The 21028-nt window shown below is 37.3% G+C and overlaps 1 protein-coding gene across 1 annotated transcript in view; it reads right to left on the bottom strand.

Moving 5' to 3' along the window:
- Positions 1-20819, bottom strand: part of BMPR1A (bone morphogenetic protein receptor type 1A) — an 87230-nt gene extending 66411 nt beyond the window's left edge. The window contains exon 1 of the mRNA XM_024731428.1: positions 20758-20819. The gene's annotated coding sequence lies outside the window, so the exon portion shown is untranslated. The remainder of the gene's footprint in view (positions 1-20757) is intronic.
- Positions 20820-21028: the final 209 nt, after the last annotated feature.

Below are 21028 nucleotides of genomic sequence, written 5' to 3'. Positions count from 1 at the left end.
TTTTTTTGCGGTACGCGGGCCTCTCACTGTTGTGGCCTCTCCCGTGGCGGAGCACAGGCTCCGGACACGCAGGCTCAGCGGCCATGGCTCACGGGCCCAGCCGCTCCACGGCATGTGGGATCTTCCCAGACCGGGGCACGACCCCCTGTCCCCTGCATCAGCAGGTGGATGCTCAACCACTGCGCCACCAGGGAAGCCCTAAATTTATATCTTAATCCAGATCCTTCTTTTGAACTAGATACATATTTCCAAACTATATTATAATATATACTATATACTATAATACAACTGTATTAAATATTTATTCCAGTGACACATCAAGAGAACAGAATATAACAGCCATCATCTACCAGCACAAAAACTGTTTATGCACCCATATTCACTTTTCTGGCTAATAACAGCACCGGCTACCTGTCAAAGGTTAAAATCTCTGGGTCACTAGTCCCACATCCCACTGCTGTACTTACTATATTGGGCAGTTATTTATTGCTGCCTGTTCTAACCCTGATATATCTTTGAAATCTGTCTCTCTCAACTCTATACACATCTAGTGCAGCCTCCCATCTCTTGTGGAACACACCTCCATTCTTGCCTCTGCACTGCACTCATGTTTCTAAAATACAACTGTGCATCATGAAAAGATTATAAACATCATAAGTCATTAGGAAACACAAATTAAAACTATAATGAGATACCACTACAGAATGGCCATCATCAAAAAGGCAGACAACACCAAATGTTGGTAAGGACGTAGAGAAACTGGAATTTCCACACATTGCTGTAAAATGGTGCAGCCACTTTGGACAACAGTTCGGTAACTTCTTAAGAAGTTAAATATAAACTCACCAAAATTCCAAAAGTCCCTTCATAGGAACCTGTCCAAGAGAGACGAAAATATGTGTCTATATAAAGACTTATATTCAGGGACTTCGCTGGCGGTCCAGTGGTTAAGACTCTACATTTCCAACGCAGGGGGCATGGGTTTGATCCCTGGTGTAGGAACTAAGATCCCACAGGTCGCCCGGAGTGGCCACCCACCCCCCACCAAAAAAAAAAGACTTACATACAAATGTTCTCAGCAGCATTACTCAATAGCAAAGAACTGGAAACAATCCAAGCATCCATCAGCTGATGAATGGATAAACAAAGGGTAGTATCATCAAACAATGGAATATTATCAGGTAATAAAAAGGAACAAAATACTGATACGTGTTATAACATGAACGCACCTCAATAATATGCTAAATAAAAGAAGCCAAATGCAAAATACTACATGTATGATTCCATGTACATGAAATACTCAGAAAAGGCAAATTGAAAGAAAGAGAAAGCAAGGCAGTGGTTGCCTAGAGCAAGCAGTAGAAGGGGGAAATTTGGGGCGGTGATGAAATGTTCTGAGATATTCATAGCACAACCCTAAAATTTTATTAGAAATAATAAAAATACAAGTGTGTTTTAAAATTTTTCAGTGATTTCCAATTATGTACAAAATAAAGTCCAAATTCTTTAGGAAGACATTCATAGAATGCTATAGTCTGCTTTCAATCTATTTAACCTGCTTTATCTTCTGCTACAATCCCTGCCAGAAAGCCTCTTGCTGGCCATGTTAAACTATTCGCTGTTCCTAAACATGCCAGGCTATTTACTGCTTCTACCTTTCTTCACACTTGCTATTCTAATTCAAAAATCAAAATGTTCTTATCTTTATCTTTTGTCAAGTGAAGTTCCATTTGTCCTCACGAAGTTCCATCTCAAATAACTCCTCTGTTGAACCTTCTTCACTCCTTATGTGGCTAGTTGTTCCACAGGAGTCTGGTAATAACACATTATAGCACTTTTCATACTGAATTACGATCGTCTATTTATAGGTATATCTTCTTTATTAAGACAACCCCTGAGTACAGCTGTGTCCCCTATGTTTTAATAAGCACAGTCCAGTGACTAGCACACAGGAGGTAATCTATTTATTTTTGAATAAGCGACAGATGAAGAGTGACAGGGAAGAGAAAAATCCAAAAGTAGGTAAAATGAGCTCTGTATCACAAAGATAGTTGTATAAGGATGGTTACTGTCAATGTTATTTAAGAAAGAAAAACAGAAGCCACTCAATGTCACCTAAATGTTTTTCAGTGTACTATCAGTTAAACAGCCACACTGAACACTCTATGGTCATTAAAAAAAATGAAATACATCTTATCTGTCTGTACTGACTTGGAAAGCTATCCCAAATACTCTTAAGTTTAAAGATGCAGACGTAGAGAACAGATTAGAGGACACGGGGCAGGGGGGAAGGGGAAGCTGGGACCAAGTGAGAGAGTAGCATTGACATGTCTACACTACCAAATGTAAAATGGATGGCTAGTGGGAAGCTGCTGCATAGCACAGGGAGATCAGCTCGGTGCTTTGTGATGACCTAGAGGGGTGGGATAGGGAGGGTGGGAGGGAGGCAATATGGAGATATATGTATACATGTACCTGATTCACTTTTTTTGTTGTACAGCAAAAACTAATACAACATTGTAAAGCAATTATACTCCAATAAAGATACTAAAAAAAACATGAAATAGTCACTTCTCCACTCTTAAAAAGAAAACTGTACACACATATAGTAGTATGTGCACGCACACATGCATGCAATAAATGTGAGGCAGGTAAGGGGCTGAAAGGGTACACACCAACTGTTCCGAGTACAGCCAAAAAAGTGGAAACAACCTAAATGTCTATCAGTTCATGGAGAGAGAAACAAAAGGTGGAATATCCAGCCATAAAAAAAGCCATAATAAGAACCAATTCAGATATAACAGGGATGAACCTTGAAAATATTTTGTTAAGTGAAAGAAAGAAGCCAGACATAAAAGACCTCATATTATATGATTCCATTTATATGAAATTCCAGAATATGCAAGTCCATAGAAACAGAAAATATATTAATGGCTGTCTGGGATTGGGGGTAGAGGGTGGGACTGGAGAAAAACACCAAAAGGATGATCCCTAAAAGAAAAAAAATGGATAAATTGGACTTCATCAAAATTTTAAATGTTTGCTCTGCAAGAAACCCTGTTAAGAAGATGAAGACACAGGTACAGACTGGGAAAATATATTTGCAATCCCTATATACGACAAAGGACTCATCTAGAATACATAAAGAAATCTCAAAACTCAACATTAAAAAAATTCACCTAGAAAATGGGCAAAGAATATGAAGAAGTATTTCACTGAAGAAGATATCTGGATAGCACATGAAAAGATACGGCCAACAACACTAGCCATCAGGGAAATGCAAATTAAGACTATGCTGAGATATTATTACACACCTAATCGAACAGCTAAAATAAAAAACAGTGACAATACCAAGTGCTGACAAGAATGTGAAGAAAACGGATCTTTCATACATTGCTGTTGAGACTATAAAACGGCATAGCCACTTGGAAAATGGTTTGAAAGTTTCTTTAAAAACTAAATATACACTCACATGTAACCAACTGCACTCCTGGGCACCTGTCCCAAAGAAACGAACATGAATGTTCACAGCAGCCTTATTTTTAATAGCCAAAACCTGGAAAAAATAGAATGCCCTTCAAAAGATGAATGGTTAAACAAACTATGGTACATTCATACCATGGACTCCTACTCAGCAATAAAAAAGAATAAACTATTGATTCATACAACTTGGATGGATCTCAAAGGATTAGGCTGAGTGAAAAAAGGTCATGTACTGTATGGTTCCATTTAAAAAACACTCTCGAAATGACAAAATCATAGAGATGAAAAAGAGATTAATGGTTGCCACAGGGGGCAAGTGTGTGGGTAGCTTAAGGGAGATCTTTGTGGGGACAGAACCCATGTCTTGATGCTGCAGTGGTTACACTCATCTACCAACACAGTGTTTAAATGGGTCAGAACTATATAAACAAAATGTACCAGTGTCAACTTCTGGATTATACTGCACTACATGTATGAAGTAACCACTGGGGGAAGGTGAAGGATACAAGGGCCTCACCTTACTATTATTTTTTCAATTTTCTATGAATCTATAATTATTTTAAAATTTAAAATGTAAAAAACTCTACCTTCTAAAAATATTTTTACCTCTGCTTTAGATTTGGAATAGCAAAATAACTGTTCAAAGATTATTTAAGATACATTATTTTTTTCAAATCAGCTAGACAACTTCAATTCTGGAGTGGTTTCCAGTACCCTGTGGGAATGATGAATCCCCATAATAAAAGTCTAAAGAAACCAGCAATTCCTAGACCAAATTCTGGGTCTTCAGTTCCCTCTGTACCCCTCACCCTCTGGTTCTGGGAAAAAGGAGTTACTCCTAGGTGATGTCAGATCTGTTTTAGGGGTAGCAAATGTAGCAAGTTTGATATAACCACCTACAACAGAACGAACCCCCAAATAATCATCTCCCTGTATGCTCTTTTTCAATTTATTCTTCTGACAATGGAGCATAAAAACCACTACTAAATTTTCATTTTAATTTTCTCTATAATTTATTAAGGTAATATTCACAGTAAAAGACATTTAAATGATTTGATACATCTTCTTTTCCTTTCCAAATATATCTAGTTCAGTCAGTAGAGAAATATGTATCACCCATTTTTTTCCTGTAGAGTTTTGAGAAATTATCCATAGATCATTTGTTTTATTAGCTGATAGGTAAACACACCATACTACATATAAACAATAAAATTTCTGCTATTAGGAATCATCAGGAATTTATTCTAGAGTGCTAAGGGTTCACCAGTTCTTCTAAAATGTGCATTGTTGCACCTTCTCGAATGAAGAATAAAGATTATTTAGAATTAACGTTATGAACACCAATTACAGAGTTATGCTACAACATAGTGAAATTATCAGGGACTATTAATACATAGTGCTGTTGGCCCCAGTTCTAAATGGTCCCAAGAGTGCTGTGTTTATTTAGATTAAGTCCCCTACATACGAACGAGTTCCCTTCCGAGAGGTGTTAAGTCCAATTTGTTCGTAAGTCCAGCAAAGTTAGCCTAGGTACCCAACTAACACAATCGGCTATATAGTATACTGTAAATAAGTTTATAATACGTTTCAGACAAATAATACATAAAAAGCAAACAAACACAAAAAAATAAAGAAAACATTTTTAATCTTTCAGTACCTTGAAAAGTACAGTAGTACAGTACAACAGCTGGCATACAAGGGCACGTCTGCATCCTTGAAAGTTTGCAACTTGAAGATTCGCATGTAGGGGACTTACTGTACTTATTTACTTGCTTGTCTGCTTATTTGTTTTAGCTTGCATCCCCATTTTTTCTTGTTAAGTTTTCTTTCCCTTGCTAACAGCTACCTAGAATGCATGTTTGCTCATAATAACAGTATCCTCTCCCCACTTTTCATTTACATCATCCCTGTACTAGCTTAATATAGCTCTATGTTTTGAAGTCTATAAAAATAAAAAGGCTGGGGCTTCCCTGGTGGCACAGTGGTTGAGAATCTGTCTGCCAATGCAGGGGACACGGGTTCGAGCCCTGGTCTGGGAAGATCCCACATGCCGCGGAGCAACTAGGCCCATGAGCCACAACTACTGAGCCTGCGCGTCTGGAGCTTGTGCTCCGCAACAAGAGAGGCCGCGACAGTGAGAGACCCACGCACCACGATGAAGAGTGGCCCCCGTTCGCTGCAACTAGAGAAAGCCCCCACACAGAAACGAAGACCCAACACAGCCAAAAATAAAAATAAATAAATAAATAAAATTTTATAAATAAATAAAAAGGCTGCATATGACAGCCTGAGACTGAGGGTATAAAAAGTGAACACATCTTCTCTTATGATCAAATAATGTTTATGCTGTGATATTATAACAATTTTTATAAGACCACTTCAAGGAGAAGGGATAGATGAGACACCTGAATGAGACAACCAAGGAAAAAAACAAAGATGGGTGGAGCTAAGAACTATAAACACACCTCAAATCCCTACTCAACATTTCTAACAAGATGCTAAGTTCAAAATACATGAAACAGAACTCATTATTTTGTTTCTCCATCTTCTCACAAACCTGTTTCTCTTTAATTCCTTATTTGGCTTAATGTACAACTGTTTACAAGAAGGTTTTTTTTGCCACTACCTAGTAATGTTGACATTTAACATACCCAAAGACCCCAAAATTCTAGCTCAAGGTATATAATCTGGGGAACCTTTTGCACATATCTACCAGAAAGCATGTACAAGAATATTTACAGCAGCATTTTCTTAACAGCAAACACTAGAGGAAACCCAAGTGTCCAACAACAGTAAAATGGATAAACTGTAGTATATTCATATAATGGAATTACCACATAGTAGTATAAATGAATGTACCTCAGATAAGTGTGTCAGCATGAATGAAATCTCGAAACCATAATGTTGAACAACAACAAGTCCAGGGCTTTCCTGGTGGCGCAGTGGTTAAGAATCTGCCTGCCAATGCAGGGGACATGGGTTCGAGCCCTGGTCTGGGAAGATCCCACAAGCTGTGGAGCAACTAAGCCCGTGCACCACAACTACTGAGCCTGTGCCCTGGAGCCTGAAAGCCACAACTACTGAGCCCACGTTCCACAGCTACTGAAGCCTGCGTGCTCCGCAACAAGAGAAGCCACCACAATGAGAAGCCTGCACACCGCAATGAAGAGTAGCTCCTGCTCGCTGCAACTAGAGAAAAGCCCGAGCGCAGCAACAAAGACCCAACACAGCCAAAATAAATAAATAAATAATAAAATACATAAATTAAAAAAAAACAAAAAAACGAAGGTTGGAGAGAGAGCCAGAGCGGGGGAAGAAAACCAAAAAAGCCCAATAGGTCCAAGATGAACACATATATACAGTATGACTCCATTCACACAAAACTCAAAAATAGTAAACACTAGGAAAATGTATGAAAAAGGAAAAAATATAAAAGTGGAAAAACTTAAGGAAAAGTAACAGAATAACATTTAATAATTTAGGATGATGGTTTCTTCTGGGAAGGAAGAAGCCATTGTCCTGAGGCCTGGAAAGCTTCTAAGATGCCATTACATTTATTGAGATAGGAGGCTGGGACAAACATATTCATTTATTATTAAAACTTCGTAAAATGTACATCTACATCATATGTACCCTTGTATATAGGATAGATTTTAGAATAAAAATTTTAGTTTAATCTGAAGTAAGTATGGTTAAATGTTAGTATTTTTAAAGTCTGGGTATCAGGTACACAAATGTCTATTATATCACTTCCTATATTTTGGAATCTATCATAAGTTAATTAAAGAAACTAAGACATAAGCATTACAAAATTGCATTTTGAAATTTAAGGACATGATATGACAAATCTTTAGAAGCAATAAAACAAATACTAAGCTAAATACTAGATCCAAACAAATACTATTATAAAATGAAAAAGAAAAAAAATTACTTCATCTCCTGAGATAATGCAACAGAATATACACAACACTACCTATATATTATTCATTCCAAAAAATTTTATCTTTAGTCATGAAATACAAAAATGCAAACAGTAAATGTAGGGTATCCTATTAAAAAAAAACTAGATGAGATTTCATAAAAGACCATGAGGGTAAGGGTGAGGGGTGGTGGAAACAGTGGCTATTGCAGCTTTCAAATGGCTCAGAAAAAAAAGTGTGGGTATTTTTATAAACAAAGAGAGAGAGAGCAGATGAGGCAAAACATTAGCAAGTGAACTGGTAAATATAGCTGAAATGGGTATTTACTATCTGTTAAAATATTATATCAATTTAAAAGTTTTTAAGGTAAAAAAGTTGGGGAAAAAGAGGTACTTTATCCGTTATGAGTTATAATTTTACACATAGCTTTTAGTAAACAATGTCAGTATGACAGAGATTATTAAAACCAAATATTGAGGGCTTCCCTGGTGGCGCAGTGGTTGAGCATCCGCCTGCCGATGCAGGGGACGCGCGTTTGTACTCCGGTCTGGGAGGATCCCACGTGCTGCGGAGCGCCTGGGCCCGTGAGCCATGGCCACTGGGCCTGCGCGTCTGGAGCCTGTGCTGCGCAACGGGAGAGGCCATAGCAGTGAGAGGCCTGCGTACCGCAAAAAAAAAAAAAAAAAATCAAATATTGACAGATCTACAAGGAAGTCCCAGAGATCTTTCCTCCATCAGCAAAGTTTTAAATTTATTTCCTATAAATTATAAATTGTAAGTTGTTCAAAAGGATGAAAAATACATTTATCTTAACAGGTTGAGAATTACAGCTGTGCTTCAGAAACAGTATCATAATCAATTTAAAGGCATATGGGCTTAAAAAAAACTGTTTAGCAAGTCAACTGTACTATAATATAAAAGACTTTAAAAATTTTTTATAATTAATTTATTTTTATTATTTATTTATTTATTTTTGGCTGCACTGGGTCTTCATTGCTGTGCACGGGCTTTCTCTAGTCGCGGTAAGCGGGGGCTACTCTTTGCTGCAGTGCGTGGGCTTCTCATTGTGGTCGCTTCTCCTGTTGCACAGCATGGGCTCTAGGCGCTCGGGCTTCAGTAGTTGTGGCACATGGGCTTAGTTGTTCCTCAGCATGTGGGATCTTCCTGGACCAGGGCTCGAACTTGTGTCCCCTGCATTGGTAGGCAGATTCTTAACCACTGGACCACCAGGGAAGTCCCTACAAAGATTTTATTTGATACTGCCTAAATACATATAGCAATACCAATATATTAGAACACAGTACTTTTAAATGTCCTATTTAGCAAATAGAAGAATGTTTTAAAATTTCTTTCTCAGAACAGATTTACTTCCTAATGATGCATACCCATATTTTTCAGGATTGCTAAGGCAAGGCAGTAAGGATGGAATGAATTTCTTTAAACATGGGTAGTTTCCATAAAAAAAAATTATACATCATTAAAATGGATAACCATTCTATTACCTAAGGATGTACTGATGGTCAGAATTTAATCCAGTTAACCTGTGTTCAATATTTGGCTTTTTATTAAAAACTAAAAACTACCTTCATTAAATATTCAACTGTCATTCATCCAAACGTGTGCATCAATGAAACTAAACAACATTCTAGAAATACAATTTTCAATTAAGAGCACTCATATAAAATTCATCACTGGTACAGGCACATGCAAACTAATCATTTCCGACAGGAGTGGGATATGGACTACAGATATTTCCTCCAAAAGGACAGTGCTGCTTCATGTTCACAGATACGTAAACACATAGGGAAGAAAGTTTTAGGTGGGAAGGCTGCATTTAAGTTCTCATTTCTATGTGATGAGAGGCAGGTAGTTAATTACTGAACAACGCTGTCTTTTAAATCAGTGAGTCACATGCCTAAGGGAGGGGCTTGTAAGCAGGATGAACAACAACCAGGGCAATCAAGTAAGATTTCAAAGAGAAGCAACATCAGGTTTTGAAGAGTTTCAGACAGACAATTAGAAGCAACTACCCCAATATAATGCACATAATACAACAGCCTGACTATGGACTACCCACCTTCTTCAAAACACACCTGTACTTTAGGGACTAAGTTTGTGAAGCTAGATATGTTTGAATGTCAGAGAACAGCTCTATTATTAATAAGCAAGTGAGGGTACTGAGGTTGAAAGATTACTGGATAATACTTCTGAGGGCACTACAGTAAATTTTAAAACATTTTAGACATAGTTCCCTGCTGGCAAGCAACATTTAATCAACTTGAGGAGTCAAGCCATAATATATTAAAGCTTAAACAACAGCACCAGATGACACTACATATACTGTTGTACCACCATATACGACAATTGAGAGATAAAAAAGACTTGTTTCACAGGTGGAGAGATCACTGTGGGCTAGATTTAAAGTGGCCCTTCTAAAGACTGGCAGGGTTTGATAGTATGCAAGAAGGGAGGCGTACAGGTTTAGATGGGCTTTTTACTGGGAGGGCTGGGGTCTTGGGGGCTGGGAGGGTGCACTGTGCCTGGTTACTGTTCCACCTGGGGCCCAGATTCTACAGTGGTGGAACATAATAATCAATGCATGGTCTGAACCAGATGATAAATTCCCAGCCACCCTGAAGCCCATGTCCATAGCAGATATCAACACTTGTTTTAGTTCTCCTTACAATCAAGCATCAAAGAGTTCACAGTCCTTCTTAATATAGAACTCCCAAAAGCCAAGATGCCAAGATGTTTGAAATCCACCTACCATTCTTTTAAGAAGGAGAGAATAAAGAGAAGAACACGGGGTTAAGAGCATGGGCTTTGTAGCCAGACTGAGGACCAAGGTTAGAATCCTGGCTCCACCACTAACCTGTTGTAATACTTTAGACCAAGCTACTTAACCTCCTTGGTATCCAATCTATAAAGCAGGGAGAATAACTGCATGTATCTGAAGGGTGAGGATCAAAGGAGTTAATGCAGGTATAGCACTTAGAACAGTGCCAGGCAAATGTAAGTACTTTCTAACTGTAAGCTACTATTACTGTTTTCTATCAACAGGAAATCAACTGTATACTCAGAGAGTAATGAGAGTTTTACATGAGGGAAAATAATATAAAATGTATAAAAATGTTGCTTAGGTACAGAAAACATTCTGAATCATTGATAGAAACAACATTCAGTACTTAACAATGCCTAATAGCATCAAATATTTGCTAGTTGATTTAAGAACAGAAGTGCCACATCAAACATATCATTCTTTATATTTACTGAACATTTACTATGTGCCAGTTACTGTACTAAATTCTATACATTTATTATCTTGTTTAACCTTTAAAATAAACTCTTGAGGCAGGTACCTCTACTAATTCTATATTATAAGAAAACTGAGGCTCAGATTGGTTGAGTAACCTGAGCAAAGTCACACAGTTAATATATAAAGTAGGGCTGGGATTTAACCCAGGTCAGTCAGACTCCAGAGACTGTACTTTTAATCTAAACTATGCTTTCTCTTTCCAAATCCTGAACCAAAAGGCTCTGATATAACGAAATAAATATAAAACACTATTTTAAAATAATAAAATTATGGGAGGGTGATAGCTAAAGGGTATGAAGGTTTCATTTTTACAGTTTTTTAATTGAAGTATAGTTGTACAATATTATACAAGGTACAGGTGTACAATATATGATTCACAAGTTTTAAATGAAGGTCTCATTCTGAGGTAATGAAAATGCTCTACAGTTGACTACACTGATGCTGCACGTATCTGCGAATATGTACACAAACTGCACACTTTAAATGGGTTAATTGTATGTTATGTGAATTGTAGCTCAATAAAGCTGGTTTAAAATATTCTTAATGGACTTCCGTGGTGGCGCAGTGATCAAGAATCTGCCTGCCAATGCAGAGGACACAGGTTCGAGCCCTGGTCTGGGAAGATCCCACATGCCACGGAGCAACTAAGCCCGTGCACCACAACTACTGAGCCTGAGCTCTAGAGTCCACAAGCCACAACTATTGAGCCTGTGTGCCACAACTACTGAAGCCCACGTGCCGAGAGCCCGTGCTCTGCAACAAGAGAAGCGACCATAATGAGCAGCATGCGCACCACAATGAAGGGTAGCCCCTGCTCGCCGCCAACTAGACAAAGCCTGCGCACAGCAATGAAGACCCAACGCAGCCAAAAATAAATAAATAAAATAAATTTATTTTAAAAAATATTCTTAGTAAAATTAGGGTAGATGGTAATTAGGGTTCTACCCACACAAAAACTGATACAGATTAAGAGAGAGAGACTTGAATTTATTTAGGACAGAAAAATAATTATTTTCAGTACTGAAAGATTAATAAGAAAAAAATTAAATATATACCTATACTTAAATTAGACCTAAATAATGAATGAAATACCTGTGGGTAACCATGATGTAACAGTGATCCCCCTCTAAACAAGCCCAACATTTTGACGAGAGGGAAAATAACACATTCATCACATAGATACTCACTTTTAGCAAGGGGTGCAGTACAAAATGTAGGCAATAACATGAAGTTTTTGAAAAATGTAATGAAGCTAATGATCTCTTACACCACCCTCGAGTATAAATGAGGATAACCTCTATAGAGGGCAGTTTAGCAACATGCATAATGTACCCAGTAGCCCAGCAATTTTAGTTAACAGAGATTTTTATATTTCACTAATAAAAATCTACCAAAAAAATCATGACATTCATTTAGCTGTATGAATGGTCCTACAACAGTCTTAATGATAGCAAAAGAAATAAAACAGAAATAATCTAAACAAACTATAGTAAACTCACATACTATTATCATGATAGTTAACATTTATTAAGTGCCAAGAATTATTTTTTATGTACTATCTCATTTATTACTTATAGCAACCCTAGGAATTAGATAAGAATTAGATAAGAATGCCATCTTCATTTTCCAGATGAGGAAACTAAAACCCAGAGTAGCAACTTGCTCAAAGTCACACAGCTAGTGAGTATTTGCAGCCAGAATTTCTACCTGGGCAGTTTCAACACTGCCAATTTGTGTGGCTACTATATTGTACTACAGAAGAATAAGGACTTGGAAATATACTCATAATATACTAAAACAGAAAAAAATCAGATATCAAAACAACAGGCATAGTATGATCCTTCTTTTGTTTAATGCATTAAAAAAAAAAAAAGATGAAACAGATACGGCCCCAAATTTAACAGTGAGTATCTCTGAGAGGTGATATTACAGTGGATTATGACCTTTCTTATATTTTTCTGTATTTTCCACATTTTGTAATGCAAGGTAAATTTTTTAAAGTGAGGTTCTTAAAAAAAAAGTAAGGGCTTCCCTGGTGGCGCAGTGGTTGAGAGTCTGCCTGCCGATGCAAGGGACACGGGTTCATGCCCCAATCCGGGAAGATCCCACATGCCATGGAACGGCTAGGCCTGTGAGTCATGGCCGCTGAGCCTGCGCGTCCGGAGCCTGTGCTCCGCAACGAGAGAGGCCACAACAGTGAGAGGCCTGTGTACTGAAAAAAAAAAAAAAAGTAAAAAGATAATGACAATTTCAAATACTGCAGAAAGCACAAGTAATTTAAAAACATGGAAGAAGCTGTTAAACTTGCTAAATGGGTTGCTGACGAATTCAAGGGAAGTGGTAAAGGCAAAATGGCAATGGCAAGGAAGAAGTATGTTTAAAAAGTGACAGGAGTGGGGCTTCCCTGGTGGCGCAGTGGTTGAGAGTCCGCCTGCCGATGCAGGGGACACAGGTTCGTGCCCCGGTCCGGGAAGATCCCACATGCCGCGGAGCCATGGCCGCTAAGCCTGCGCGTCCGGAGCCTGTGCTCTGCAACGGGAGAGGCCACAGCAGTGAGAGGCCCGCGTACCGCAAAAAAAAAGAAAAGTGACAGGAGCTATTCAGGTATAGGCTACCATTTTGAGAAGTTCAAAGAAGAATGGTATATAGCCTCAAGGTAATAACAATGTCAAAGGAAGGTTTTGCTGGTTTATTTTCAATTTCAAGGAAATTTGATCAGGGTTGTAATCTAACTGGAAATAGCCTGTCAAGGATTCATGTCAAAACAGACAAGGAGCAGGAGGTCTCAACGAAGGCAAGGATCTAGCCTTAGAAAAGGGGAAACTTCTTGTGAGACAGGAGAACGAGAAGAGAAAGACACATAAAAAGGGATCTTTGAGATGAGGAGAAGAAATTTACAGAACTTATATTTGGTACCTTCAAACTTCTCTGAGAAAGAGAATGAAGTCATCTTCAATAACTGAAAGGGTGGGGACTAGGCACAGGGAGAGATGTACCGAGTAGTGGGGAAAAATGTTGGAAAGTAACTGGCTACTTATGAATTTGCCAGAACTAACAGAAACCATCTACCTAATCATCACATGACCATAAAAGAAAGTACTGAAGGAAGGGAGGAAAATCATTTCTTTTTCAGTTAGCATGCACGTTAAACTGCACCATTCAAAACCAGGAGAATCTGTGGTACACCTAGAGACAATACCCTATTATTAATCTCTAGGATAACAACCACTATAATAATCTATGAAGTTGATGTTATAAAGTGCCATCACTTTTAGGAGATGACATGCATTGTCAAAGGATGCACCAGAGTTCAAGCATAAATTTCTAATCTGACAATAAGAAGGTAGATTTCTAGGAAAAATCAAGTTGCAAAGATCTGAAACTTGGTATAACTGAAAAGTTTTCCCAAGACAGGTAAATTGTACATATACACAGACCTTTCTGAAGCAGCTTAAAAAAAATAAGTAGCAACCAAGCTCTTCATTTTATGCGAGGATGGAATAAAAGAAAATCTATGAGGTAGGGACTCTTTTCATACAATGAATATTTAATGAGTGCTAACTATGTGTCACATGAACGATTCTAGCCTAGGGATATAGCAATGAACAAAAAGAACGAAAAAAGCCCTGCCTTCTTGGAAATGACATTCTGTTTTACTGTCTGTGTCTTATGAGGTTAAGTAATTTCTCTTTGCAGCCACATCTAGTAGGTGGCAGAGACAGGATTCAAATTCAGATATGTTAGATCACAAGAACAAGCTCTTGCACTCAGGTATGATTCCAGCATATATAAACCACTGCTTAACATAAGAAAAAAAAAACTTCTACATTTATCTATACTTTTCAATAATAACACTTATTTTAAGCAGAATTTCAAACACTGTACCATTTTGCTTGTACTACTTCTCTCACTATAGGCACACTTTTCCTTCCATCAACTTGTAAATTTTAAAATAAAGGAAAACTGAGCTAGCTTAAAGTAATAAGAAGATCTCCTCACCTGCTCCCTTAAATTACTAACCGAAAAACTATTCATGCTTCAGCACACTTCTTAAAATATACCGGGGTAGGGCTTCCCTGGTGGCACAGTGGTTGAGAGTCCGCCTGCCGATGCAGGGGATAAAAAAAAAAAAAATATATATATATATATATATGTATGTATTGGGGTAATGCGGGATAGGGGAATATTAGAGATGAGCCTCATCACAAAGAGTATATGCTAATCTTTTCCTTTTATTTGTATTATTATCTGCATTATCTTAATATGCAAACAACTCACTGCTACTATTATTATTCTCTTTCCCTTAAGGAGTTGCTTTCCTATTAGAAATTTCCAGCAAATACCCGGTGATCCTTGGGTACTGTTCATGTAACAGTGAAGCACAGGAACTCTGACTGGACAATGCTGTGGGTATAGGAGGGCTTGTAAACTAGTGGGCTTCACTGTAGGGTAACTGGGCAATCACCTGCCTGTGCAGATATGGAGACCCTCGAATGTCAGGCTCTGCTGCTCTTTTCCCTGGAGTCAGTTTCTTAGAAGAGTCCTCCAGTCTCCTAGATGGAGTATACACTTCTGACTGCCACTGCTCTGCAAACAAGTGGGAAAAGTAACATGGGACAAAAAGTAAGGGCACATCTTCTGATCCAGTAAGTAGACTTTTGCTTAACCCTCATTTACAGTGTTTTCCTATTCTGTATTCTCTCCAAATCTAGGGTCTCACTGGTTTAGTTTCTCTAAATACTCAAACATCCAACAGGACTACTGAATTTGCCCAGGTTGGGCTCAGCACTGTCCAAGATAAAGGTAATACTGCAAATGCGACTACCTGTGTTAATTTAAAATTTTCTAGTGTCCCCATAAAAAGAACTAGAGAAAAAGCTGAAATTAATAGATTTTGTTTCACCCAATGGATCCAAAATGTTATTTCAATATAATAAATATAAAAATTATTAATAAGATATTTTCTTTTCTTTCTTCATAGTTAAACTTCCAAACCTGGTATGTACATTACAATTTAAGCACATCTCAGTCGGGGCTAGCCACATGTTAAGTGCTCAGTAGCCACTGAATAACTCCAAGATTTCAGTGGCTCAACACAACAAAAGTCTACTTCTGTCCCATGTAAAATGCCCAACATAACAAGCAGGATCTGTTTCACAGTCATCCAAGGACCCAGGCTGACTATCTTGTTCTTGTATCAAATGAAACATATGGCTAGGTACTTCCAGATAAAGAAAAAGACCAGCAACTCTTCATGGACTTTTGACTATGTCAACACAGAAATAACACACACCTCCCCTCAAAGTCCACTGGCCAGAATCAGTCACATGATACCACCTAACTTCAAGGAAACAAAGGAATTAAATGTTCCCATATGCCTGGAATGAAAGGAGAACTGAATGTGGAAGAGCACTAAGAAGTCATTACCACAGGCAGGCACCTGGCTGTGAGGACAAGTGTTAGAAGATGATATAAGCCCTAGATCCTAGGGTATAACTGTTTCTTATAAAGATTTTTAAACCTGTTTTCAAAGTGCCTTTGATGAACTTCTTAGTAGACTACTACACACGGCTGAGGAAAGACCTTCGGAGCTTGAGGATATGTCAGGGAAAATCTCCAAAATTGAAAAGCAAACCAAAAAAAACACCAAAAAAGAACAGAATATCAAAGAACTGTGGAACAAGTAGAAAAGATGTAACATATGCATAATGAGAAGGAGAAGTAATACAAAAAGGAGAAGAAAAAGAGAAAGGAACAGGAAACATACTTGAAACACTGATTGAAAATTTCTCCAAATTAATGTTAGACACCAAACCACAGATCCAGGAAGTTCAGAGAACACCAAGCAGGTTAAATGACCAAAATACTACACCTATATAGATCATTTTCAAACTACAGAAAGTAAAAGATTAAGAAAAAATCTTGAAAGAAAATAGAGGGAAAAAACACCTTACTTACAGAGGGGCAAAGATAAGAATTACAACTGACTTCTCTTCAGAAACCATGCAAGCAAGAAGAGAGTGCAATGAAATATTTAAAGTGTCAAGAGAAAAAAAAAAAACCAACCTAGAATTCTGTACCGTTACATGGACTATTCATCAAGACAGACCACATTATGGTGGTATATAAAATATACCTTATGGTGGTATATAAAATATACCTTAACAAATTTAAAACAATAGAAATCATACAATATCTCCTCTCAGACCATCACAGAATTAAACTAGAATCAAAAATAGAAAGATAGTTGAAAAATCTCAAAATACTTAAACAATGCACTTCTAAAGGAAATGGGCCAAAGAAGAATTTTCAAGAGACATTTAAGAATAATTTGAACTAAATGAAAATGAAAGCATAAATTTTCAGAATCGATGGGATGCAGTGAAAGCAGTGCTTAGAGGGAGATTTACAGCATTCAATGCATGTGTTAGAAAAGAAGAGATCTAAAATCAATAACGTAAGGTGCCATCTAAAGAAACTAGGAAAAGAAGGGCAAATTAAATCCAAGAAGAGCAGATGCAAAGTAATAAAAATCAGAGCAGAAAATAATACAACTGAAAACAGGAAATCAATAGAGAAAAAACAATGAAACCAAAGGTTCTTTGAAAAGGTTCTTTGCAAAGATTCTTTGAAAAGATAAATAAAATTGATAAAAAAGAAAAATGACACAAATTACTAATATCAGAAATGAAAGCGGAGACACCACTACAGATCCCATGGTCATTAAAAGGTTAATCAAGGGCTTCCCTGGTGGTGCAGTGGTTGAGAGTCCGCCTGCCGATGCAGGGGACATGGGTTCATGCCCTGGTCCAGGAAGATCCCACATGCCGTGGAGTACCTAGGCCCATGAGCCATGGCCGCTGAGCCTGTGCGTCCAGAGCCTGTGCTCTGCAATGGGAGAGGCCACAACAGTGAGAGGCCCGCGTACCGCGAAAAAAAAAAAAAAAAAAAAAAAGGTTAATCAAGGAATACCATGAGCTCTATGCCAACAAATTAGATAACTTAGATGAAATGGCCCTATTACTTGAAAGATACAATTTGCTAAAACTCACACATGAATAAACAGACTATCCAAATAGGTCTACATTTTTAGAGAAATTGAATCATAATTAATAATCTTCCAAACCAGAAAGCACCAGGCCCAGATGGGTTCTCTAGTGAATTCTAGCAAACACTTAAGAAGATATTATAACAATTCTCATAATCTTATTCAGAAGATAGAAACAAAGGGAATACTTCCTAACTCATTCTACGAGGCCAGCATTACCCTAATACCAAAACCAGATAAAGACATTACAAGAAAACTAGAGACCAATCTCTCATAAACATATATACAAAAATCCTGAACAGAATATTAGCACATCAGGAATTCCCTGGTGGTCCAGTGGTTAGGACTCAGTGCACTCACTGCTGGGGCACAGGTTCAATCCCTCGTTGGGGAACTAAGATCCTGCAAACTGTGCAGTGTGGCCAAAAAAAGAAAAAGAATATTAGCACATCAAATCCAACAATGTATAAAAAGAATTTATACCATGACCAACTGGCATTTAATCCAGGTACACAAAGCTGGTTCAACATTCAAGAAATCAACTAATTCAATCCATCACATCAGAAGACTAAAGAAGAAAAACCACAAGATGCTTTCATTAGATGCAGAAAAAGCATTTGAGACTATTTTACACTCATTCACGATTAAAAGAAAAATCTCAGCAAACTAGGGATAGAGGGGAATTTCCTCAATTTGAAGAAGAACACCTACCAAAAACCTATAGCTAACATCACATTTAATAGTGAGACACTCAAAGCTTTCCCACTAAGATCAGGAACAAGGCAACATATCCCTTCTTACCACTCCTTTTCAAATCACACTGGAAATCCAAGCTAATGGAATAAGACAAGAGAAAGAAATAAATGGTATAAAGATTGGAAAGAAAGAACTGTCTCCGTTCACAGATGATGTGATCATCTATATAGAAAATCTACATGAATCAATGACAAAAAAACTCCTAGATTTAATAATCAATTACAGCAAAGTTGCAAGATACAAGGTTAATATACAAAAGTCAATTGCTCTCCTATATGCCAGTAATACACTTGTGGAATTTGAAATTAAAGACATATCATTTACACCAGCACCTCCAAAATGAAATACTTAGGTATAAATCTAATAAAATACATATAAGATCTATATGAGGAAAATTACAAAACTAATGAAAAAAGTCAAAGAACTAAATAAATGGACAGTCCATGTTAATGAATAGGAAGACTCAATACTGTCAAATATCTGTTCTTCCCTATTATCTATTAAGTCAATACAATCCCAGCCAACATCATATGTCACTAAGGAATTATAAATTAAAACAACCATCAGGTAAATGTTACCACACATTTATTAAAATGGTCAAAATCTAAAGCACTGACAACATAAAATGCTGATAAGGATACAGAGCAAAGGGACCCTCATTCATTGCTGATGGTAATGCAAAATGACATAGCCCCACTGGAAGAATCTGGCAGTTTCTTACAAAAACTAAACATACTATTAGCATACGATCCAGAAATCCTGCTACTTGGCATCCCAAATGAGTTGAAAATTTGTGTCAACACAAAAACCTGCACAAAGATGTTTAAAAGAACTTTATTCATAACTGTCAAAACTTGGAAGCAATCAGGATGTCCTTCAGTAGGTAAATGCATAAATAAGCTGTGGTATATCCAGACAGTGGACTATTATTCATTGATTAATATAATTCATCAACACATTTTAAACATTTTAACAACTGTGAAATCAGAATGTCTTAAGATTGATATAATATCATTGTTTAATAGGCATCATTTTTCTTTCTTAATGGATCTTTTCACATTTTAACAACTGTAAAATCAAGATACATCTTAAGATTAATATCACATCATTGTTTGATAGGTATCATTTATTTTCTTTCTTAATGGTACACAAAATAACAGTACATCAGTGCCTAGGAATTACACAGATATATATTTTAGGGTTGATGTAATACATTCCAGAATGTATACCTCAACTTCAGAACAAACTGGACGAGTTTGCTAGTACTAACAACCAAATATTTCTCACATATATATATAAAACTTGTCAGGTTTATACTGTTATTAACACAATGTAAGTACTAGCAAAACCTGGCTTTTTATTAACTACTGTTCTTTCTACCATAATTACTAATTTTTTGCCAATTTTCTTTTTATCTTTTTGGTAACATCTCCAGTCCTGCAAAATCCTCCTGATCTGGCTTTACAGAGTCAACTGTAAAATTAACTCAAAGAGCCGAACAAATTCTCCACTCTAGAAATATCCTTTTAAAATAAAACTCATCGGGACTTCCCTGGTGACACAGTGGTTAAAATCTGCCTGCCAATGCAGGGGACACGGGTTTGAGCTCTGGTCTGGGAAGATCCCACATGCCACAGAGTAACTAAGCCCGTGAGCCACAACTACTAAGCCTGTGTTCTAGAGCCCGCAAGCCACAACTAGTGAAGCCCATGCACCTAGAGCCCGTGCTCCGCAAGAGAAACCACCACAATGAGAAGTCTGCGCACCGCAACAAAGAGTAGCCCCCGCTCACTGCAGCAAGAGAGAGCCTGCGTGCAGCAACGAAGACCCAATGCAGCCAAAAATAAATAAATAAAAAATAAAACTCAAGAATTCTGTTCATTCCTATTCCACTAGTTAATAAAAGACTGCTGTTGCAAATTATAAATTTCTGTGGACAGTGCCACCAACTGACAGAAGGGTTCAAGAAAAACCTGGCCAAACTCCAGGAACTACAATGTACTTCACCCACTCATAAGGAAATACACACTTTGCTTTCTTTACCATCACAATTTGCAATTAGAAAAATGTAGTGATACAATCCTTGAAGAAACATCAACATTTTTCCAGCCCAATTCTAACAAAATAAAATGCAAATGACTAGTGAGAAATAATTGTATCTGCATTAACCCACAGAATACAGAAGACCCTTTTTTTGCTTGTATGCTTCGTTGGTGAAATACCAGTAAACTTACTTTGGCTTATGGCTGTTCAACTGAAGTGCAAATGAATTTGTGAATGGGCACATTCAAGGATCAAGTATCTAAAAGTAAACAAATCAATATTATCCACAATGAGAAACAGTTTGAAAAAATTATAATCAGTATCTCGATAGGGGTATGGATTACAAAGGTGTATGCATTTTCCAAAACTGACTGAACTGTATACATAAGATCTGCACACTTCACTTTATACATATGTTTACATATATATACATATTATACTTCAATTTTTAAAACTTAATAA

This window comes from Neophocaena asiaeorientalis, unplaced genomic scaffold (genome assembly GCF_003031525.2).
Source record: "Neophocaena asiaeorientalis asiaeorientalis breed wild unplaced genomic scaffold, Neophocaena_asiaeorientalis_V1.1 scaffold714, whole genome shotgun sequence".
NCBI classification, from domain to species: domain Eukaryota; kingdom Metazoa; phylum Chordata; class Mammalia; order Artiodactyla; family Phocoenidae; genus Neophocaena; species Neophocaena asiaeorientalis.
The sequence above is the reverse complement of the archived record's forward strand: the minus strand, read 5'-3'. Positions and strand labels throughout refer to the sequence as shown.